This window comes from Anser cygnoides, chromosome 3, assembly GCF_040182565.1.
Source record: "Anser cygnoides isolate HZ-2024a breed goose chromosome 3, Taihu_goose_T2T_genome, whole genome shotgun sequence".
NCBI lineage: Eukaryota > Metazoa > Chordata > Aves > Anseriformes > Anatidae > Anser > Anser cygnoides.
This window is the reverse complement of record NC_089875.1, coordinates 70,935,637-70,960,354: the sequence shown is the minus strand read 5'-3', so window position 1 is coordinate 70,960,354 and position 24,718 is coordinate 70,935,637. Positions and strand designations below refer to the sequence as shown.

General features: G+C 37.3%; 1 protein-coding gene across 4 annotated transcripts in view; it reads right to left on the bottom strand.

Moving 5' to 3' along the window:
- HS3ST5 (heparan sulfate-glucosamine 3-sulfotransferase 5) overlaps nt 1–24,718 on the bottom strand; it is a 206,373-nt gene that overhangs the window by 170,627 nt on the left and 11,028 nt on the right. The window lies entirely within an intron of this gene.

Genomic DNA, 24,718 nt, shown 5'->3' with positions numbered 1-24,718 from the left:
AGAGAGACACATTTCATCAACTATTTCAACAATAGCTGGAGGTGGCAATAGTTTTGTGATACATTATTTAGTAATCTTTGTTTAATACTTCCCAAAATAACATATAAGATGGGCCTGATACACCTAATTTAGATGTGTCATGTTTACAAAGTGTTAACCAAATTAGGCATAACTGGTTCATAGCTCAGCCATGAAGTATATTGGAGAAAAAAATACTTACTGGGCTCTGCAGAGCTACCTAGACACCCCGTTTCTTTTTGCTTCTTCTTTGGCTAGAGGTTCTGCTCCAACTGCAGATCCAGCAATGTAGTTCATACAACTGCTTCCTCATCCACTGCAGATGAGATCAGTTTTGTACAGCCTAGCCGATAAAGCCATTTCCATAGCTTATTTCATTATGCCCTGGAAGCTAGCTAGGGATTCCTCCCACCACACCTCTTGGAGGGGCACTGACAAGCATGGAGCAGTGAGCACTGTGAAGTTTTCACCATGGCACCAGGAAGAACCAGGCTGCTGTTTCATTTCTCTGAGCCCTAAAGGGTGCATATATTGCAGCAGGTCTGCAGAGTTAATGTAAAAAATAAATAAATAATAATAATAATAAATATATATATATAAATGTTCCTATTGTTAACAAAAAATCCAAACACCTATCTGAACTTTGTCAATGCTATCTTTTATTCACCATATTCTTGCTCAATGAGAAACAAAAGAAAACATCAGAAAGCTCTCTCTAGCAATTTGTTCTCATTATAGTCTGGTGTCCTAGCTAATTAAAGAGCCTCAGGTGCCAGACAAACATTGTTTGCAATTTGTTTCTCCTGATATGCTGTTGCATAAGAAAGAGTTAACTCAGAAAGATGCATAAGGTGAAAGAATAGGGACAGCAAGATGTTAGGAATCTCCAGGGTAAGATATGTGATGTTATGTTGGTTATGTATTAGAAATCCCCAAAGGGATTTTGCAATATTTAGTAATAAGAGCAAACACCATTAAGGGCTTTAGAGAAGATGAGATTTTCTGCACACCTCTCATAAAAAATCTATTAGACACAACTGAATGAGATCTCACTTGCTTTTTTTTACTAGACTGTACTCTCATCACACTGAATTTGTGCTCGAATTTTTTCTGTGGTTCACAAAAAGCTTGGTAACTGAGATACATAGATCCTACAGAAATCTCAGGTCAGATGCAATAGTGCCTTTTTTTTTTTTTTTTTTAATCCCACAGAACGATATCCCTTGCTCTGACTTCAGCCTGGATAATTTTTATAGATTTAATGTAGAGAGCAGTCAAATGGTGATGCTGGATTAATTGAGGAGGCAGAGTAATCTGATAGAAGAAGAAGTCCAGATAACTGTGACTGGGTTTACTGTTTTGTTGTAGGCAGTTTACACGTAAACTAAAAGTAAGGAAGTAATTTTACTAGCAGAGCTATTTGTTATACTGATAGAGGAAAGACAGCCATCAAGAAAATATTATGCACAGGAAATCCCAGTATAATAACATTTCCAGTAGGGCATTAAGCCGGCACAAGGTACAAATCAGGATCCCTCTGAGCACAGTAGCAGGGCTTTGCCACACAGAAAAACAGAGGAGGCTTGGTGATCTATAAAAAGTTCCTCTCTAAGGGTTTGTCTGTGTTCTAAAAGCACAGATGTTTTTACTTAAAACATATATGTCACTGGTATAACACCTCATAAGAATGGTCTCATAATGGAGTAAGAATGGTTAAGTTTGGGGTTTGTTTTGTAGTTTTTCATTTTCCATTTAAATTGAAAATAAAACAAATCCAACCTAAAACTATTAAAATGAGAGAATTTACAAATGGGCTTAGTCCTGTAGATTTACAGCACTTAAAACACTGCGTTTGCTAACACTGCTGTATTTCCCCTAAGCTGACAAGACCACAATGCCCAACCACCCCCCTGTAGTCTGACTGTACTGAAAGCAGACGTACTTAAAATGGTGTGAAAAATGTGCTGCTGTGAGGAATGTTAAGCCACCTTCTGTCTAGGGCATATAGTAGCACACACCTTCGTCCCTAAGTGCTATGAAGAACTGCAAACTTTTCAGAAGGTTACAGAACCAAGAATTGTCAGGGTAGCATAAAATAAGTATCCCAAATATGCAAATCTTTCTATATTCTGGAACTAAATACCCTCAAGAATTAAACATGGCAGTTTCCTGATAAGCGATTGACTTTCTCCCACCTACTGAAAAGGAGTAGATAAAGGCTCCATATAACATATGTCTGGATACATTGAGGTCATACATAGTGACATAACACAATATGCCAGAAATTATTAAGTGGATTCATACAGTTTGGCAGAAATAAGGAGGGGAATTCATAAAATTTTAGCATATATTCAGCTAGACAGCACATCTTTATTGAATGACAATGCATATCTAATAAGTGACCACTCAAGAGACCAGTGTAAACTGGCTGTAGAGAAGAAAAAAAAAAAAAAAAAAAGTCTTCTACAAAAAGTCAAATGAAGTTGTTCCAAAGACCACATGGGGATATTTTTCAAGTGGTCACTTAGGAAAGTTGTTCATTGGAGGTGATTTATAATGTTATCAAAAAACTGGAATACAAAGGCTGATTTTTTCAAAGGACTTCAATAAAGTTACAAGGGCCTGCTGATAAAGCTGTACACTACAGGTACATTGGTAAACCCTAACAATGGAGATAGAGTAAGCATTATTCCTTCCTTCCTTCCTTCCTTCCTTCCTTCCTTCCTTCCTTCCTTCCTTCCTTCCTTCCTTCCTTCCTTCCTTCCTTCCTTCCTTCCTTCCTCCCTTCCTCCCTTCCTCCCTTCCTCCCTTCCTCCCTTCCTCCCTTCCTCCCTTCCTCCCTTCCTCCCTTCCTCCCTTCCTCCCTTCCTCCCTTCCTCCCTTCCTTCCATTTTACAAGCATTTATACATCCAGGCAGATTGCTATCATACTTATGTTAGTCAGGATGGTGAAAATATCTCACCCCTCCTCAGCCCGGCTATGTCGGCAAATTGTTTTAGGGGCAAACTTAGTCTAAGAAAAGATATTATCAGAGACATTTTATTCCATTTTAATGTCTTGTTTTAGTAAGGCTCACTGGAAATGATATGTGCTTTGTTGTATTAGATTTTGTTTGCTAGATATCAATCTAAATTATACTTGGTATTTCAAGCAAGTCTTGCAATTGTCATTTTGCTTTATCCTGTCACTCTTTTTCTGTTTTTCCAAGCCCTCCACAGCAGTATGCTATTTCAGAAGGTAGTGTTTATTTGTAGGGAAAGATACAAATACCAATGCTCAATATTGTATGAGAAAAATGTATTCTCAAGTTAAAAATACATGATAAAAAATGACTTTTATGCCAACTCTGTACAGAAGTGCACATCTTTAATTAACTTCAAACACTAAATTGTGATTTTTAATTTGCATTAATATAAACACGACAATAATAAATTTGCATTTCGTCTAGTCTCTCTAGGTTTTCTTTGTAGGTAGTGAAGAGAAATAGGTACTTGCATGACATTTCATCTATTTCCTATTTGAAACAGGCCAAATGAATCACACTCTAAACATGTATCTGTCTTTCTGTTGAATATAAAGGCCATCTAAGTGATATAAATGCTGAAAGTTAGTGTTACATGCTGTTTTGTTTATCATGAGCTATCCCTTTAAATAAGTATTTTATAATTACTTTGCAAACACAAAATTTGCATCTCCTACAAATTAAACTGATGATATATTCTAATGATGAATTTCTGAGTAGATTCCCATCTTTATTATTTCAAGGGACTTCTACTTCATCTGTTACTAGTTTACAAAGGCTTTGTTAGTTTTTATTCCTAAGCATCAACCAAACAAACTCACCCTGGTTTCTGAAAGCCAAGCTGTGCTCTTTCTTTTTCACACATCATCACCAGTAATAAAGATTCTGAAGGCAAAATTAAAACCCAGATAATGCTGGGCCACCCCACTGTCTTTAGATTAGGACTGCAATGGAATTGCATAAGTGTAATTGACTGGAACTTAAGTAAATAATTCTGCTCAAGCTGAAAAAAAATAGACAGATTTAGCTCTCTCCTTATTACCTAAGTTGGTCTATAATACTGCCAGAATTAAGATAAGCCTAGATTTTAAGTCCTTTAAAGTATTCTTCGTTGATTAATGCTTCTTTAATTGACTACCATTGCTAAATTTAAATGTGTAAAACCACACTGAAATTATCACTATTAAAATCTCATCTTCCACAAGTAACAAATATACGTATATAACAAGTATACGTATATATCCATGATTTATAACTAACCAGAATATCCATGGCTAGTTTTCCATTGTTTTGGGCAATTCTTCTGATATAGAGAAATGAACATCCAATTTTAAGCAGCAAGTTAAAGAGAGTCTAAATTATGAGTTCTTGACAAAAAGCCCTCAAATAAATCAATAAGGAAAAGTCACCCTCCCGAATAACCAAGTGATATAAAACCAGTTAATTTGCCACTTCTTTCACACAAGAGGGGAGAAATAAACATGGCATTCTAGACCCCTACACAAAACAGTACTACAACAAAAGTCAACTTCAGTACTGAACAGCATAAATTATAGATCCACCTCCCCACAGGGAAAAAAAAAAAAAAAAAAAGTATGTTTCTGTCTAAATTTAGCTGCATAATCAATCTTGTGAGGCATGTGGGAAGAATGCTGTTCAAGACAATGGGTGTACTCCAGAGTTCAAGATAAGAAAGGATGGAAGGCACAAAGTGTTAGGAGAGAGGAAACTATAATCTCTTTGACACATGTGACTTCTGCACGGCACTGGCAATGAGGACATGAAAGAAAGTAAGGAACCCTACAGAGTTTATATAACCTCGTTTTCAAAGTCACTGAACCCATACATCTCCCATTTATCCTAGCGAAGCAACACTACTTCAAGTGAAGCCATAGGTCTAGGAGAATACTTGATTCCTTGCTTTCAAAAAACAGTCCACCACCCAGTCCCTTTGCCTCTCCCTCTGTGAATGTCTAGGTCATTTCCACCTAAATTAGCATATTTAGGAAATCACACAATGATCCTGAAAAAAAAAATTTTTTACAACCTTGTGCTAAGGCAATTCTGCACTTCTGTGTATTTTAACAATATTTTGTTGCTGAGGATTTCAATAAGTACACAGGGGCACTAATTAAAGAAAGCAGGGAAGAAGGGGGAGGATTACATAGAGGTGTTAAATTCCAAAGGACTGCACAAGGCAGAAGAGATTGAGAGATGCTTTTGTTTTTCCCAACTAGACTCGAGTTTTGAATTTCACATCTAGTGACAGCTCTTCCTAATAAAGCCAATCTATTAAGTTTGTGGGCTCTCCAAAGTCATTAGGAAGTGCTAAATGAGCATATTACAATATCCACTTTATAAAATGAACCACTGAGCCAAGTACAATTTATTCTATAATGGTGGAGGAAATATTCATCTAATCCTTTAATAATTTTCTGGCAACTCTGGAGAAAAAAATAAAATAAAATTCTATAGCTCCCATCTATTTTTAAAAATGGCCACAGATAAAAAGCTGTGGAAGTTAACAACTAGAGGAATTTGAGAAATTAAATTAAATACAGATTTGCCAAAGACAGGTGTTTGGCTATAACACTCCAAGTAATACTGGTGTCAGACATCATGTAGTAGCCACATACATGCACAGTGATGAAGATATGCAAGACATATCTATCTGGAAAGACACTGAAAAGTATATTTATATTTTTTTTTCCTTATAGCAGATTTCCTCAGTTCAATAATGAAACTAATCACTTTTGACTTTTAGGCTGGCATTTTTGTCACAAAAGTTTCTTCTTCCTCAATATTTTTGATATTTGTTGATGGACATAGATCAAAGCTTCAAAGAACTACTTTATGCATTCAGGAAGAACATTCTTTCCACTTATAAAATCCATGTTTGGGTGGAGACATCAGTGTATAGAAGTATATTTACTATTTCTTAGGGGATTTTTTGAGATGCTACCCAGTATTGAAGAAAGTGACAGTGGGAACAGAGGGGTGATATTTCTTTGGGGAAAGGGGTGGGTGTAAGCAAGTTCCTATAGGCATACAAGCTGTTGCCTCACAGCAGAGTGACCTGAGAGAGGCAGCAGCTCCCAGCCCCTGCTGAGTTCCTCTGGAGCAGGCAGCCTCATACTGCGACAAATTATCTCTCTATGAATAACATCATTAAGCAAACTCAGAGAGAAAAAATAAATTGCCATTCAGGATGCAACTATTTGCCTAAAAGAAGTGGTAGCATAGTGTACCACCTCATGATGGTTTCTGCATTCACTGGAAAAAAAGTTTTCTTTAAAAAAAAACAAGGCATACCTACTTAAAATTAGGATGAATTGAGCGTTATATTCAATTTTATTTAATATCTTAGAATGCTAAGTAAGGTACTCTGTCATAGCTAAATCTGAAAGGGTACATAATAAGAGCATATACAGTTGTGTTTGCTTCAGATTAAGCACTTTCATAATGCATTAGCGAACTGCATAAATGTCTCTTCCAGCTTTCAGTTATTCATTCTAATACACAATGTTCCATTACTCTTACTGAATATATAATGTAATACAATGATCATAGTTTTCATTAAAGCAACTTTCAAAATTCTTGAAGAGTTGGCATCATTCAAAAAAAAAATAATATTACTTTCATGAAACTTTCAAAGCTGAAGTCAAATTTTGTTTTATATCTTCTTAAGACATTAGCCTATAGTGTTTTCTTCATGATAACAAAGTAGTTTAATGTGATATGAAAAGCTGGTGTTCTTCCAGTTTAAGATCATTTGCCTCATTGTCAACGAATATATCCCTTTTTTCTTAATGAACAGTGATATAGCTACTGGGACTTTAGAGATTGGGGCATTGGTAATAGATGGCACAAGATCCAAGCTAGCTCATAAAGTTCTAAAGAGAGATACTCTCCTTCAGTGCTAATTTGCAGACATTTTTGTTACTGTAAACTTAAAAAAAAAAAGTTATTTTACATGAACGTGTGTTATAGAGATATCAGCTAATACTTATGTCACCTAAAAAATACTGACCGACTGTTCTTTCCTGTTCCAGTCTGGTCCATAACACTGTCATTCACTTACCACAACCTCTCTATCAGGAGTGATGTATTAGAAAGGGAAGGAAAAATGGTCAAAACCTAAAGAAGGTCAGACACCAGGTATATATCAGAGAAATGTAAACACCTCAGCCCATTTCTGATACATGATGTTAAGATATGACCGAGATAATTATATTCTCTCCTAAATAGAAGAGAGAGGAGAGAGGTGTGTCAGAGAGATGGAACTGATCTTTTGAATGTTATACCTTGTGACAGGCATCCCCAATCTGTACAGCTGGCTTCAGACCCATCAGGGACTCTGGTAGAGTCGGCTTCAAGTAGCAGAGTTGTGCTCTGACAGATTACTTCTAATGTCAGTCATGCAGGCTCTGTGACCTGGATGAGAGTCCCCATGTGGCCACCACACTGCTGAAAACTCAAACTGTCCAGTGAGATGCTTCACAGTATTCTGCAGAGCAGCTTTGCACAGCCTCAGCACGTCTGGACTGGATACTTCGCAATAATTATTCCTGCTGAGAGACTGGAGTTTTCAAGAGACTCAAGATGACTTTATGTCATCAAGTCCTTATATCCAACATAGACGGCATAAAGTCCTTACGTCTGTGTTGGAAGAATATATTGCTCCTTCTGTTGCTATTCTGATAGTGTGAGGCTAGAATAAGATCCATGATATTAGTGATGAATAAATCACAGAATCATAGAATCATAGAATATCCCGAGTTGGAAGGGACCCATAAGGATCATCAAGCCCAACTCCTGACACCGCACAGGTCTGCCCAAAAGTTCAGACCATGTGACTAAGTGCACAGTCCAATCGCTTCTTAAATTCAGACAGGCTTGGTGCAGTGACTACTTCACTGGGGAGCCTGTTCCAGTGTGCAACCACCCTCTCGGTGAAGAACCTCTTCCTGATGTCCAGCCTAAACTTCCCCTGCCTCAGCTTAACACTATTCCCGCGGGTCCTGTCACTGGTGAAAACAGAGAATAGGTCACCTGCCTCTCCACTCCCCCTCGTGAGGAAGTTGTGGACTGCGATGAGGTCCCCCCTCAGCCTCCTCTTCTCCAGGCTGAACAGGCCCAGTGCCCTCAGCCGCTCCTCATATGTCTTCCCCTCTAGGCCCTTCACCAACTTCATCGCCCTCCTCTGGACACTCTCCAATAGTTTAATGTCCTTCTTGTACTGTGGTGCCCAGAACTGCACACAGTACTTGAGGTGAGGCCGCACCAGCGCAGAGTAGAGCGGGACAATCACTTCCCTTGACCAACTAGCAATGATCCTTCCAAAGGAAACCATGCTGTAGTAAACATTTATCATTATTTGTTTTGTTTTGTTTTGTTTTGCCTTTCTGACTCTGAGAATTGCTTTGAGGACTTTTATTTCAGACAGCACCTACAGCCAATAGGTAAGAGTGGTGGATAGCACTTTTGAGTTTTTCAAAGTCTTGATATTAAATAAATTAATAAATAATGTTACAATGTCATCTGGGAGCATGAGACCATTAAAACTTTTGGACAAGTATCATTAGAGCTTAGGGAGACTGTGCATATGGGCAGGGGTCTCTCCTTCCCTCACTAACTCTCCAGCCTACAGATAATTCTGCCTTGCTGTAGCTGGGGCTGCAGTAAGCTACAGTATGAGATAGCATTGAGCCCTCTATTTTTCCTCCAACTATCAGGGGTTTACTAACTGCCTATCTCAGGGGCAAAAAAAAAACCCTCTACCATCCCAGGCAAGGGCAATGTTACATTTCTGAGTGATATTATTTCCTGCTTGTTTTCAGTCTCCAAAGAGAGAAGTGTTTAGCTGGTGGTGAGCTGTGCTGCCCTGCCACATAATGGCCTCCTACCTTTCTTGCAATTTTTTCTTACAACAAGACTGTTTTCAAACCCTTTTTCTCAGTGAGATGCTATCATCAAATCACTGTCTCCTCAGAGCCCTCTGTGAAGGGCATGCAACAGATAAGGACCAAGCCACCTAGTTGTCTGTGCTAAAGCAGGTGAGGCACTGAGATTCCCCAGGATTATGCAATGCTGATTTAACACCAACACAGCCTTTGGAAGCTGACTCAGATAAAATGAGTGTGTTGGTAGTTCTGAAAATTCAGGAGCCAACAGTCGGTCTGGCAGCCCTAGTCTTCAGGAACATTTTTCAGATCTCTTCATGATAATTGATCCTTCTGGCTCCGGTATGTCCAGGAAGGCTACAGAGCCTGGGCTAACTACAACATGGCATCACGACAGGGTAGAAGAACCAGACCTCCTGCAGAGACCAGCTGAAAGCTCCTGGCCAAAGTCCTGACAGAATTTGGAAGAAGCCAAGGCCTCAGCCTCTATTTTCATGGGTTCCCTAATTATCCTGATTTGACTGACTATATAATTCACAGATATGCAGTACACCCACCGGTCAGCCTGGCTGGCATTTTACAGTCCTGAAAACATATCAGAAACACCTTCTGTCAAAATCATATCACCGGAACCAAATCCAAGTAAATCCATCAGTTCATGGCTAACAACCCTTCCACAAATTCCTTCTTACTACTCATACCACAGAAAAAGACTCATTAACTCTGAATATAAGTATATTGATCTTCATCATCTCCTGCATTTGGATTGCTGAGTATTTATATTTCATAAGATAAAAGACACAGAGAGAACCAGTTCATTGAAGGAATACCTATCCTCTGATGTTTTCTAAAACACAAGATGAAACATGTCTGTGTAACTGTATTTTTTAATCCTAGCTCTACTTATACAATGATCTGATTGGATTTTAAAAGTGTAAATGTGATGGTATGGATTGCAAAATGTAGTTTCTACCTTGTGCTGGGGTAATTCTCAGTTATATTATCCAAGTGCCAGGTGTTGGAATCAAGCATAACGCAGAGATTGTGGTAAAGGGATTGTAGCAACAACATTTCAGAGAGAGCAGCAGATGCTCTGACCTGCACAGGCCAGCTGTGCTTTTCAATATAAAGGAAAGAGTGCACAACACCCTGTCTCCCTCCGAGTCAAGAGCACCACTTAATATCCCCAGGCACATCTGTGCTTAAGACTCTGATTGCTCCTGTCCTCATAACGGTCAGTAAGGTCACGGAAATCTTCAAATCCATTATGGTTTATCTTTATATGGTAACTTTGCCATATTACTGTACCATATGTACCACAAGTACCTCATTTAAGTTTTGGTCTTTTACATAAAGTTGATTTTACTGTGAAAGGTTTGACACCCTGCAACAAGTAAGCATTGATCTGAATAGGTAACCTTAGTTTTTTATGAATTGCTAACATCTCTACAATTATTGTTCCTCAAAGTTGAAAATGGTTCAAAAATTAAACTACAATAAAAAATGTAGTCTTTTGTAGCGGGCAATGTACAAGCCATATTATATTTGCTAGGATTCTAAATAAAGAATATTTTCATTTAAAATTTTATAAAAAGTGTATACAGAATATTAATTAATCAACTGGAATATAACCAGGACACCAGAGCTGAACTTCCATGCTCCCATAAAAAGTACCATTGCATATTTATTGCATATTTTTCCTATGACATGAGACGTTGAGAACCTTGCAGAATAATGCCCAAGTGAAAATCAAACACAGTCTCAAACTAGGGCATTGTTTCATTAGTTCCTCATGGAAAAAAAAAAAAATCATTAGAAAAAATTGCTTGGAAGATCTTGGATTTTTTTTTTTCTCAGTTCTCTAATTGCATCAAAATTGAATAATAACTGAAAATCAATAATATAATTCATAAAACAAAAGCCTCCTTTCAAATCAAGAACTTCTGACTTCTGGCAGCACGTTGTGTTGTGATTTAACCCGGGCAGGCAGTTCTGCACCACACAGCTACTTTCTCACTGCCCCCAGGTGGGATGAGAGGAGAGAATCAGAAAGGTAAAAGAACCAGAACTTGTGAGTTGAGACCAAGACAGCTCGCTAAGCTAAGCAAAGCAAAATCTGTGTGCACAAGCGCAGCAGAACAAGGAATCCATTTGCTTCTTCCCATCGGCAGGCAGGGGTTCAGCCACCTCCAGGAGAGCAGGGCTCATCCTGCAGCACGGTTCCTTGAGAAGACAAACGCCATCACCCCAATGTCCTCCCTTCCTCCTCCTTTCCCCCAGCTGCTACCGCTGAGCACGGTGCCACAGGGTGTGGGACATCCCTGTGGGCAGCCTGGGCCAGCTGTCCTGGCCGTGTCCCCTCCCAGCTCCTGGGGCATCCCCAGCCTCCTCGCTGGCCAGGCAGCACCAGGAGCAGGAGAGGCCTCGGCTCTGTGCGAGCACTGCTCTGCAGTGACTGAAACATCCCTCTGTTATCAACACTATTTTCATCATTATGTGAACCTCTACAAAGAAAACTAACTCTGTCCCAGCCAAAACCATGACAAAGTACAGAAGTCATATAGAGCGCCTATTTCTGATACAATGTGTGTGGAAACAATTCTAAAAAATATTTATTGAATGTGTATTGGCCACTATTCAAATTCCCAACATTTTGAAAAGATAGTAGATCTTTGATATAGATTTTAGATAGACCTCTACAACTACATAGATAGACCTCTACAACTCTGAAAGTTCTTATCATAGTTCTTGGTTAGGACTTTTATGGACTCTAGTAAAGCGTATAATTAAATAAATAAGTCAATCTATATTAAAAAACAAACAAAACAAAACAACAACAACAACAAAAAGTACTCTTTTAATATTGTAGTATATTACCCAGCCACATCCCCATCTACTCTCATACATTTTCTGAGTTCGTCACTACTTCATGGGTTGGAGAGGTATTGCTGCAGTCTCCCAACACAGACTGAGAGAAATCCCTATTTCAAAAAATAAAGCTCTCAAATCAAATTTTTAATCAAATCAGTTTTTCAGTTTGGGTTTGAAACATGACAAATTTGCTTGAATGACTCATGTTCTGGAACTGAATATTTGTGCACCTAGAATGTTCCTCCAGAAGACTCAATTTTTTATACACGGAAACATCCACTTTTATTTTTCCCTTTGAGCTCTTCATACTTATATTGCAGAATTTCATGCTAAATAATAGCAATGAGTAATAATAATCTTTATGTTCAGGTGAATTTCAGTTCTGAACTGTGAAAATGGACTAATGATAACCTGTTTCCTCTTTAAGGTCTATGAAAATTAATTAGTGATTCTTCTTCTTATTTTTAATATATATTATTTATGATGAACACTGGAAAACACCAATAAGAAAATGAGAATTTCTGTCTTCAAAATAAGGCTCTGACTGCATGTGAAAATGAAGTGCATGAAGCATGGATTTACTCAGTAAACAATAAAAAGAAAAAAAAATGCTGCTCATTAGAGAACTTATTCTAATCATTGTACCAAGTGAGTCAAGATTCCTTCTGAAAGGTATAATGTGCTCACGTAATTGAAGTCTGAATCATAATGCATCCACATGAGAGGGCTGAAAGTAAACTATTTGCCATTTGTGATATGGCTGCTTACTTGCTTATTGCTTGGTTAAAAGACAAGCTACTAGTTTGACGTCATGATCTCTTTTTTTTTTTTTGTCTGGATTTGGGTGACTAAAAAAGGTTTCTCAAACTCCACAACTGAAAGCAGTAGATATTTTTGAGATCTGTTCTCCTTTTATACAGACAAGCTGTTAGTGCAACCAACAATTATATACATTCCCCATCATTGTACCAAAAAAATAAAATAAAATAAAATAAAATAAAATAAAAATGGATTACACAATACAAAAAGGATTATTAAGAGAGCCAAAATTAGTCTACTAATGATTCAATTTGACAGTTTCATTATGTATAACACAGATAAAACTGATAGTGAACTCCTTTTAAATTACTTCTGCCATGTTCTGAGCAAGACCACTAAACCAACCTAGAATACACTAGTTTATGTACTTTTGTAATAAATTTATCATAATGGTGCATATGTAAGCAGCCATATATTTTTCCCTTTTATACCAAATGTTCAGGACAGTATTTTGATCTAATTATATTTCACCTAATTATAGTTCATCATGGTTAAATATCAGATTTAATGGTATGTCATGGATTAACAGCATAATTTGATTTCTACACTGTTAATTAGAATGTACATTTATATGATTATGGAAAGTTATACATGAATTACAAAATTAATATTTATTTATTTATTTTAAAATAAACCCTTATGCCTGTGTCTAAGAGGATCTGTAGACAAATGAAATTATTCAAAAATATGTTTAGATATTTCAGATCAACTAATAGGTTTCTTGGGGAACTATGCTCTACTATAGACATTTTAAAAGTTAAAAATTAGTTTCTAATACATTAATAATTCATGTGTGACAGTCTCCAACATAAACTTGGAAGAATCAATGAATTCTCAGGCTAATTAGGTCCCTCATCTCTTTCTCCCAGTACACATCCATTGCACTGAGGCAAAGAATGTTCCCCATCCCCAGAGTTCACCAATGTTGCAGCCCATACAGAAACAAAACCAAGAATGTGGGGCTTTGTTTCTAAGCTGTTGTGGTGTAAAACCACACATCCCATATCACCTTACAGGCATGGGATAACCAGCAAGGACCCTACAACTAAAGAAAAGAGATATTTTCAGGATTTTCTAGGATAGACAAGAGAACAAGGCCATTCCAATCCAGAAGATGCAGCTAATAATTATGCAGAAATGGCCTGCTCTGGCCAGAGATCATGCTGTCTAGTCACCTGTATACATGCTGCTGGTGGTCAGAAAGACAAGTTGTTCTGTGGTTCAGTGCTAGATGACGTGCTGCTCTGCATTCATATCTACCCTCAATCAGTGGTCAAGAGAACATTTTCACCTCTAGCTTCTGAGCTGGAAATAATATCAGGTCCTCTAGTTTAAATGCAGATGCTGACACTTGCCATGTCAGAAAGTGTGAGTATGTCAACAACAAAACTGTAGCAGCCACTTTGCAGGCTGCAGACAGTCATAGGGGCAGTGGCATATGACACTATGAGCTGTGCAGGAAAGTATGAAATGCTGAAGAGCGGCAGCAGTCATCCATAGGGACAAGCTGGAATTTCATTCTTTCACAGTGACATAACCATCAGCACTGTTTGCAGACACAGCACAGGAGGCAAGACAGTGCAGTAATTATTATAGTGGGTGAGGAAGACCAGTAAAAAAAAGGATTTTCTTTTTCAAATGCATGGCAGGTTAAGCTTCTGTGGAAAATGGCAGCTCACTATCATGTGGGAATGTCATAGTGTGCAAGGGACTATGAGAAATGCTGCCATTTTGGGGATGCTTTGATTTAGGAACATTTTTTATTGCTTTAACACCTTACAAGAGCATTCCTGTCTTTTCCTACTTTTCCTTTTTACTTTCACAAACTCAAGTGCCATCATACTATGCAAATCAATATACTGCCAGAATTTAACAGAAATATCAGTTACTTGTGCAAAATTGTAGAATAGTTATAAATACTCAAAGGAAATTAAAGTCCAAAGTTTTGCAAAGCAAGGAAAGACTCAGCTGGCCCCTTGATTATCATGGCCAATTTCCAAGTTTAAGACCACCTCAATGCATTTTATAGGAGAATTGTATAAATGCCATGAAGAGAATTAGAAACATCTTAGCTTTCTTAGTCCTTTAATCTACCCTCCCCTCACCCCCACCCCCCCTTTAATAAAAACAAAGAACAAAGTAATACCAAACATCCCCTCTTCATATGCAATATCAGTATAAAGGAAAAGTCACTTCCAACAGGTTGATTTGCTTTTATTTGTTCTAGTGCACTGGACTACTCTGATTTCATCCTGGGAAAGAAGACTCAAGGAAAAGCAACATGACAACATAATGCTGTTGAAAAATAAAATATTGGGAGGCATCTGGTTTGGGTCATAACAGTACAAAATTGGAGTCCTTTAAGTAGTGCAGGTTCAAACATAATGTCATAATATTTGGGAAAACTTGGCATCATATTATATTTTCAGAACCCCTAGACTGATAGAAAAACAGGCCACAGGTGGAAAATATGTAAATAAGATTTTTCATCATCTAGTGACTGAACCACATATCAAAGAATGGGTAGGGCTAATTAGCAACTAAGGCAGCTGTTGAAAACTTGCCTTACGTGGGAATCTCAAAGGGATGCCTGCACTGCAGTCCTGCTGGGAGCACAGCTCGTGTCACACCAGCCCACGTATGGGAGAGCCACCACCACAAAGAGCCTGCTGTGTTCCCACGTTCTCACCCAACATGGAACTTGTCTCAGATCACAGGCACTGGGTGGAATGGGGAGGGAGAGGCCTGTTTTCTAAGGAAGGTATAATTACTAGTATGTTGGGTATAACAGTCTTCATCTGGGTTTACTGCTTGGTTATACATGAACACTCCTACCTTTCCATGCCGCAGATTCTTCTGAGATAGTGGTGAAAGTCCTGCAGTTAACATTACCAGATTGTAAAGGTAATGCCTGTTCCTATGCCTCTCTTTTAACCCTGCCTCAAACTGTGCTTGGAAAACTACAGTTAGCCGGTTAGTACCTGTTAGGCCACCTAGCCACACATGTTAATTTTGAACCAAAAGGATCACTGCCTGTTTCAATGAATTGATACACTTTTGCCAGCTCCTCCTGCCATCCTCAGATCATTTCCATACTTTTTCTTAACCATATATGTTCCTATCTATTCCATGGAGAGCAGTGTCCACCACAGATCTTCCTCCGCAGATTATGATTGTTTCTGTGCTGATGCAGGACATTATCCATCCTCCCCTCTAAGGAGCAGCAAGGGACTAGAAAAAAAGTGATGTGCATGGGGTGTTGCTGGAAAACAGCTCTCTGCATATAGATACACTTTTTCTGCTTCATCCTCAAGGGCAGTGAGCATGCCAGGGCTTACCACTCAGTACATGCTTTGTCTCATTCATCATTCATAAAGAGTCAAGAGGGCTCAGGATGAAGGTACCTATGGACTCACTTCTGTATTGTGAGTATGAACTCTATCAGTTGCAACTTAACAGCCTCACTGTTGTGGCTAAACGTTACCCCATCCCCATGCCCACACTCCCCCCCTCCTCTCACACACACACACACACACACACACACACACACACGCACACCACCTTTCAATGTAATGAAGCTTAAAACCTTAATATAGTTCAGATTCTTCAAAAATTTTATAAAGAAGCCTGTATATATTGCCACAGACTTTACCTTTACCTATACATGGAATGACTGTTACCAATGCTGCAGAGGCTTTAATTAACATTTTATATGACAGGTCAAATCTTTAGACCTCGACGTCCTCCTAAAGCAAGGCAAGGGTTCTAGGTTTAGCAATAGCAATGCTCTAATAATGGGATCATTCTCCTATCACCATTCTGGAAGTGGAATATGCAGACTACCCTTCTTCTAAAAATTTCTCCCGCCCCTGTAAGAAGCAAATACTATGGAGTAGCCAACTTGAATTAAAAAATGGGGAAACTTCTCTTGTGTTAGATGAAGGAAACTACATGAAGAGTTCTTAGGCAGGATCTTTTTAATTATTTTTTTAAATATATTTTTTAAAAACTCATTTTATGAAAGAATACCCAGAAAAGCAGATTCCTTGTTTAGAAAAACATTGTAATTTGGTCTAATGATGGCACTGTTCGGTAAAATTCCTTTGCTGCAGGCACTGGTCAGCTGGTAGGAGTGTGAACTAAGACATGAGATAGATTTATGAAAGTGTCTGTCTTGTCAGAGAGAAGCCTGTGGTTTAAATCATATTAAAAAATGTCAGGAGCTAGTGACCAGTTCTGGCACAGACATTTTCCTCTTACTAGTGGAAAAGTGACCTTTTTATGGAGTATTTGAACACTTTCAGTACCATTAGGTATCTTAAGTCTCCTTATAAATTATTGGAATAGCACACTTTGAAAAAGGAAAATGCACAGATATGCAAAAGGGAGGAAAATAAATTGAATAACTCAGCTATATGAAAAGCTAATTTCTTAAAATATACATTTTAGGGTAATCTACAGAGCAATGAACATTAATGATAAAAAAGGCTACAACTTTTTATTGTAATTTATACTCTGGAAATACTTAAAAAAATATTCATAATAAATTAGTATTAAATACTAAAATAGTAGTAGTTGGACATCTTTCCAAAACTCAGTCTCTACTGAAATATAACTCTGTGTATAAGTTGGTTTATGTATATAAAGAGAGAAAAGGACTGAAAAATGTGACTAAGAATTTAATGTCATGTAAGGATGCTCACACTGGCAGACTCCATGGATGTGCTCTTATGAAAAACACAGATGTGATCATTTCATTAATATATGATCAATTAAAAAAAAAAAAAAAGTAGATATTTTTATAAGCTCGCAGTGAATTTTACCTTGTGCAGGTGTTCTTTAGAGAGAACTTCACCTTTTCCCCAGATCTGATACTGCACTGAATATTAAAATAACATTTGGTAATCTATAGAAAATTAAAATATAAAGCTTATTAAAAAAAATAAAAGTATTAGAAGATGACTGGGTCTTGGGACGTGACAAAAAAAAATCAATTGTAATGGTTTCTATAATCATTTTTAAAAATGCATTTCAAGAAGTAATTCCCTATTTATTTATTTATCTGAAATGAATATAATGAAGAAAATCTCCAGGAAAATTATTTGAAAGATAGGATAATGATTATTTTAAGAATTTCTTATTATCTATATTCTCTTTATCTCACATTTCTTCAGAAAGTCTCCTATAACACAGAAGTTCTTTTGCAATTGATTGGAAAAAAATCTGGAATGGCTTAGTTTTGTTGCTAGATTCAGGCTATTGGAAATGGAGACAGAATTCTTGCAAATTAGAGAAGCAAATTCATGCCCGATGCAGACAGAAAGAGCAATATGACTATTCACACCTAAAATTAGACTATGTCAAGTAGTAAAATCCAAGTGCCAATCACTGTCTGCAAAAAAGACATAATCTTAACTCAATTTTTTAAAAAAAGTTTTCTTTCTTATTGTCACAGCTAGACTTTTTTTTTTTTCCCCCCATTTTTATTCCAAAAGAAACGACAGAACTTTTCTTCTTTCAGAGAAGCACCGGAGAAATGCCTTTGCCAGGTTTCAATAAAGACTAAAATGTGCTGACACAGATTCTAAGGTCAGAAGGAAACAATATGATAATCTAGTCTGACCTTTTCCAAAACACATGGCACAGAAAATCAGGAGGCAATACTTGCAATAAAAGTTATTTTTGCTAACTTTACATTTATGCACAATGACAGCTTTAATTTTCTCTCACTGAATGGACTTCCCGTAGCATTTTTCCAAGGTTATCCGGCGATGTTGCTTTAAAGAAAAACATCAGAGGAAGGCATGAAGTGAAAACAACAACAACAACAACAACAACAATTATTATTATTATTATTATATTATATAATTATATTATACATAATTATATAATATAATATATTATTATTATTATTATTATTATTATTATTAATTTATCAGTTTAAAATATGCTGACTGTGTATTAAACAATGTCACTTAACTGCCTGTCTCAGATATGGACTGCCTCATTTTCTGCAAGAAATCCACAGGACAGCATTTTTCTTCAATGAAAAGCTGGAAATGCACATTAGGCATCCTTCGTGCTAAATATAGAGGGCAATATATCCCTCTCATTCTTTTGCATGCTTAGTATGTTCCAAAAACATATATAATACTACATTTATGCATAGGTTTAAAAAAAATCTTGCAGTATATGCTTTTTGAAATGCTGTGTCTCAGCCAAATGTCAATGGTAATTGACATTGGTAATTGACAAAATCCATTGTAAGACAGTGTTATTTGTGCAATGATTTTGGATGTACCTTTTTCAGCTTTCCAGACCTGGAAGTTTCTCTTTTCACAAGCAGTAAAAATATTATCCAAGACTTTTGCTTTTTAATGATTAATGTGATTATTGAGTTTTCCCTGTAGATAAAAAGAGAAACAATTTTCCTTGAACATTCCAGCGACCTACAGCAATAGCTTCATCCAGGAAATTTTATTTAAGAGATATTTTCAGAACCTTATAACTCCTTCAAAACTGAGGTTGGCATCCTCACAGTTATTAAACATAACTAAGGTGGTTAGAACTATCCCAACATCAATATTTTTATGGCTGGCTGGTGTCACCGAGTGGCTCTGTTATATACAGTCTTCCCATTTCTTCTATCAGAATGTTTAGTTTTGGTTATGAAAAGGCAGCAATCTTCATCCATCAACTTTGCATGAGTAACTAAGGAGTTTGTTAACTGCAGAGTCACCTTTTATTGAAAAATAAATTAAAAAATACACATACAAATTAGGTAGGAGTTTGGGTCTGTGCCTCCAAGACAGAACTAGGTGGTTTCTGACCTCCACTCAGGAGAGACATATATTCACCCAGAAACAAGTTACGTGTGGAATAAATCTGGATTATCTGCCATTCACTTATTTTTTAGGGAAAAATAAGGAAGCAACTGCAAGACTCCAGGTAGTTGTTACTCTTCATAAGCAACAGTCATGTCAGGGTGCATTCTCACTGTCTGCTTATATGTGCAAAAGCTTTATACATAATACCCAGTGACATGTCATATAAAGTTTGAGAGGACTTGAGTTAATTAAAAAAGGTAGTCATGATCTGTTAGAATTGTAATGACATTTCCAGAGCGACAATGGAAAATCTTTCTAAAGAAATCTCAAGACCTCAGCATAAATAAACTCAGTTGATAATATTTATTGGCAGAACAGAGGTATAATCTCATTAATATTTGCAAATTTCAATTACAGGGAGGGCATGAGTATGTTAAGAAGTCACCGTTTTCCATTATGATTGCAACAAACACCAATTTATTAATCCATCATCTAATTTTGAACAAGGTGAAAGTCTGATGTTACTGAGAATGATATATGATAAAGTAGATTATTTTTGCATAGATGTAATGTTGTTATTTTCTTCCTGTGACATTGAAATTCTGTGTTAAACTCTGGGAGGGAGGAAAGGGTAAGAAAGCATAGGTCATTCTTCATCTAAGTGAAGAATTGAGATGGATCACTTAACATGATGAAAACAAGTAATACACTATTTCATTATTCAAGATCTGAATCTGTCGGATAACAATCACATTTGCAGTTTACAAAAACTGTATGTGTGTTCCCAAGAGGAAGAAAAAGGTAATGAAATGACATTTTGATTATTATTTATTTATTTATTTATTTTCCCAGCAAAGATATCCCCAAATGAGAAAATGAACAACTAATCAAACAGAATATTTTTACAGGAAGACTCCATGTTCATCAGGGCTCCAACTCACGGAGGACCATAACTCAAAACAGGTGTCTACATATCAAAAGACATAGAGCTTTCTAGATATACATTAATATCTTCTATACAATTGTATGCTTATAGAAATTAACATCACTTTTTCTATGCTGAAGTAATGGATTATTTGTGGTTGTATAATCTTCTTTTTCCTTGTTTTGTTGTTGTTGTTGTTGTTGTTGATAATATAAAACAATATAACTACTTTCTTATTTGCATGATTTGGAGCATATTTGTACCAAAAGACCCCTTTAAAGAATCAGGACTGTTAGCTACCTCATCTAACAACTAAAAAAAGTCACCCAGTTCCTAAGAAGTCAGTGATGTTAGACCAGGACAAGGATAAAATAAGCCCTCTGAAGCAAGTCCTGCCCTCCTTCTAGTCAAAGAGCAGAACTGGTGTATTATGAATCACACATCTAGCACAAAAGCAACCATTCAGTCCCAGAAAGAATAGCTTGCAGATGTCACTGCCAGGCACAGTTTGCTGTCAATCTAAAAATAAGACACACGACCTTAGAGGGAACCAAAGAAGCATTCTAGAAACTCTACTAACTGGAGAAGGGCTGGACATATTGCAAAATTAATAAGCTTTTTCCAACACAGAGTACATGAATAATTGTTAAACCTTTTTTTCCTAGAGCTTGCTGGAACACTCAGAAAAGACTCTGACTCTGTGACTTATCTGAGAAGCCAGAGAATCTCTTTTTTTCTCACATGCTACAAGACTGTAGCAGCCATCCTAAACTTTTACTTCGTTCTGCTCCTGAAAGCACAACAGTGAAACACATCTGTTTTGGCATTCTTCATTAAATGTGATAAAGAAAGAGATTGGAACTACAGCCTCATCACCTGTGATGGAAGATGTCACTCTGTCTCATCAGGGTGTGCAGTGTGAATGGATTTGGACTCACGGTTCCTTGGAGGGAAGATAAATACATTTGGTGGCAGCTGGTAGAACAAAGAATATATTGAGCTCATTCTCCCTTTCCCTCTGGCTCAAAAAGACCCCCTCCCAGAGGAGAACCACTCCAGTCGAACTGAGTAAGATGTGCTGTGAGCTGGGAACTGTTTCCAGTTTTTCAGAATTTGATTTCAATATCGAGAAGGTTAGATCTAACATGCCTCTAAGGCTATCAACAAGAGACAGTTCAGATAAAACAGAAAGGTACAGTTGCTCAAGGCCTTGTTAAAAACTACCTCTGGGTAGCCTTTATCCCTAACGATCCAGTGGAACAGATGGCTAACGGGTTGCAGTCCTTGCCTGGAAGCAGTAGGGTTTATTTTGTGTCCAAAAGCTGGTCCCATTCTATGGCTGGATGCCCACTGCAATCTGTGGTTTGGAAATATTCTGAGGGCAAGAGCAGGGTCAGACAGGAAGAGGAAGGAGAGGACCAGAGGAGGAACCCAGTGGGTTGGGCTGGAAGACAAAGTTTCAGCAATACTTGTGCAATTGAAGAGCCCACAACAGAAGAAGCTGTAAAATATGGGCTGGAGGGCATGAGAATCACTACACGATAAGAATCAGTAAAAGGACAAGGTAGGGCACCAGGAGAAGTAAAAATACTGGAGAAAATGCATGTAAAATACTTATACAAAACAGAAATTACTTTCTCAAGACAAAGAGGGTGTTAATCTTTGCATAATTCCAGATTATAAAAGGATCATTTTCTATAAGGGTTTGAGAGTAATCCCACATATCTGAGTAGGCAGTTACCAAAAAAAAAAAAAGTTTATTCAGATGCAAATATTAAAATTATGGTAACATTGAAATCAAATACTTAACAATCTACGGGGCAGATACTTAGATAATGAACACTAAAATAACTGCTTGTATCTATAAATTCAGATTCTTACCCTACATTTTTATTAATTTTAGCCTGCATATCAATGTGCTATTAGCTGAACTGAGCTCAAAATTCTCTGTGCAGACTTAAAGATAATTTTTGAAAAGTATGGCCTTCTGAGGATAGTTACTTAAAATTCAGAAGGTTGCCCAGGATATCAGAGTGAGTCCAGCATTAGTGTAATTTTTCAACCTGACCCCCAGAGGCCTACAGACTAAAATGCCAGCTGATTAAAGTGCCTTTTAAGAAACGTACTGCACTAAGTGTATGTATGACAGAGTTACATTTTGAGTTATAAGCAGACAGGATCACTTTTGAGGCGGCAGCTGACACAGCTGGTCTAGGACTATTTTGCAAGAGGATGCCAAATGGTTGCAGGACCAGGCTAAGAGGCAGGTCTCCATTACCATAATGGCAGCTTCAAGGTTAGTTTGCAAGGGTCAATCAGGCCTACTGCACACAGAGAGCAGTTGAGAAGAAGGAACAATTTTGGCCAAAGTGACAGCTGCTTTTTCAGAAGGAACGTGCGCTGCCTTGTAGCTTATAAGAAGCTGTTGGCACCAGTATGATATTGTCACCAAATTCATCATGATCTTTCTCAATGGATGTCTCAACCTAATATCTGTCCAAAGTACCTTTATAACATAGACTGAAACATTGACTAGATGCTTATATTAATGCCACAAGTGACAATGTTTTAAGATTGAGGCAGTCTGCAGGGAGATTTGCAGAACTAGAGTGTGCTTTTGCAGCTTTTTCCAATAAATGGTCTGGATGAAAAGACATCATCTTTGAGAGACAGATGCCTAAGGAAACCTCAAGCTTGTGGTAAAGTCTCTGTCTGCTCCCAGTTTGAGACCAGCTATCCATGAACCATCATTTGGTAGGAGTTTTTTCTTACCCTGGACTGTATAACTTGGAGTTACCAGCTGGAAGCTATCACCCTTGCAGACCCCACTGAAGGGAGAGAAGAGAAAGACAGGGACACCAGGGGCCTTACAGCAATATGCCAGGGGCAGGATGTTCTTTAGAACATGAAACACATCTGTGGTTTCTAGACAGGCTTCAGCCACACACCAAAAGAAGCTCCAGGACAGTTTGACAGCTATTTATTTAACTATTCTTTTTAAAGTATCACTGATAAATATGTTAAACTTTTTAGAACATTTTCATTTCTCTGTAATCATTACGTCCTCTACCTTCAGATAAAATTCTCTTATGTTTTGATGTGAGTGTGTACAATATATATTTAAAAACAAATTAAAAATCAGTGTCTACAGGTATATCATAATCATACAGTACCTTTTTTCAGATTTTTTTACCAGGAATCTTACAATATCTATTACTATGCTTTTATGTTTAAAACATGATTTTCCAAACATGAAGGATTTTAGGGAACTCAGTGATTACAAGAGAAAGACAAAGTGATTTATATATCATGCAGACCTCTAAAACAAAGCTCATTTTAAAATCCTGATATGCTTCCTCTGAATTTTCTACAAAAAATAAAAATAAAATTTGTCACTTCTTTGTAAGTCAAGCCAAATAGCTCCTGCTGAATACTGAAACTGATATTTGACTGTTGTCTATTTGACTGTTGTCTATTTATCAGATTCAGATCCACATTTTTGTAGGTTAGGTCCACCAGGTAGCTTATATATGTGCTTACACAATGGTAAAGTCAAGATTCCTTGAAACTCCCCTGAGAGATAAAATCCTAAAAGCCTCACTCAGAGAAAGAAATGGCTAAAAGATTTAGGTTTGTTCTCTCTCCCAAGTTCAAACCACCAAAGGTATTAAATCAATGCAACCTCCAGGAGCTCTGACTAAAAGCATTGTCCAGAAAAGCCACTGGAACCTCATGACCTTGCCCCCAGGACTTGGTATAACCACATACCTGAGGTCATAATAGTTGGAGGCCATTATTTTGCTATTGGAAAGTCCTCTCTCTGATAGGGGACTTCCCCCAGGAGCACTGTAATTTTTTATATGTAGTCCATGAACCACAAAAATGGTACTGAAGGATTAGCAGTGAGAAGCAGAATCTGTCCTGGGCTTCATGTAAGACACTTTGATTTACCCACAGCCAGATACATTTTTCAATATTTTTCAGGTTGTGTTGCCCCACATCCATGAAACACTCATAAAACTTTGCCAAAGCTCAGCAGTAAAATATGAAGAAAGAGTAAAAAAGGTGACTTGTAGATGTTGCAAAATATGTAACAGTGATGCTAAATACCAAGAAATGAAAACTTGTGATAAGAACCAGTAAAAATGAAAGTATTTTTCCTCCACAATTAACTGAAGTATTATTTTGTTTTATGCAATTAGTCCAGTGTTGTGCATTTACTTATTAAAAGTTTACCCAACTGCCCTTAATAAGCTTAATTTTCACTGTTAGCTGAGGGTGTCTGTATTTTAAAGACTGAAGGAGTTTGATTTCTGAGACAGCACCCTAAAA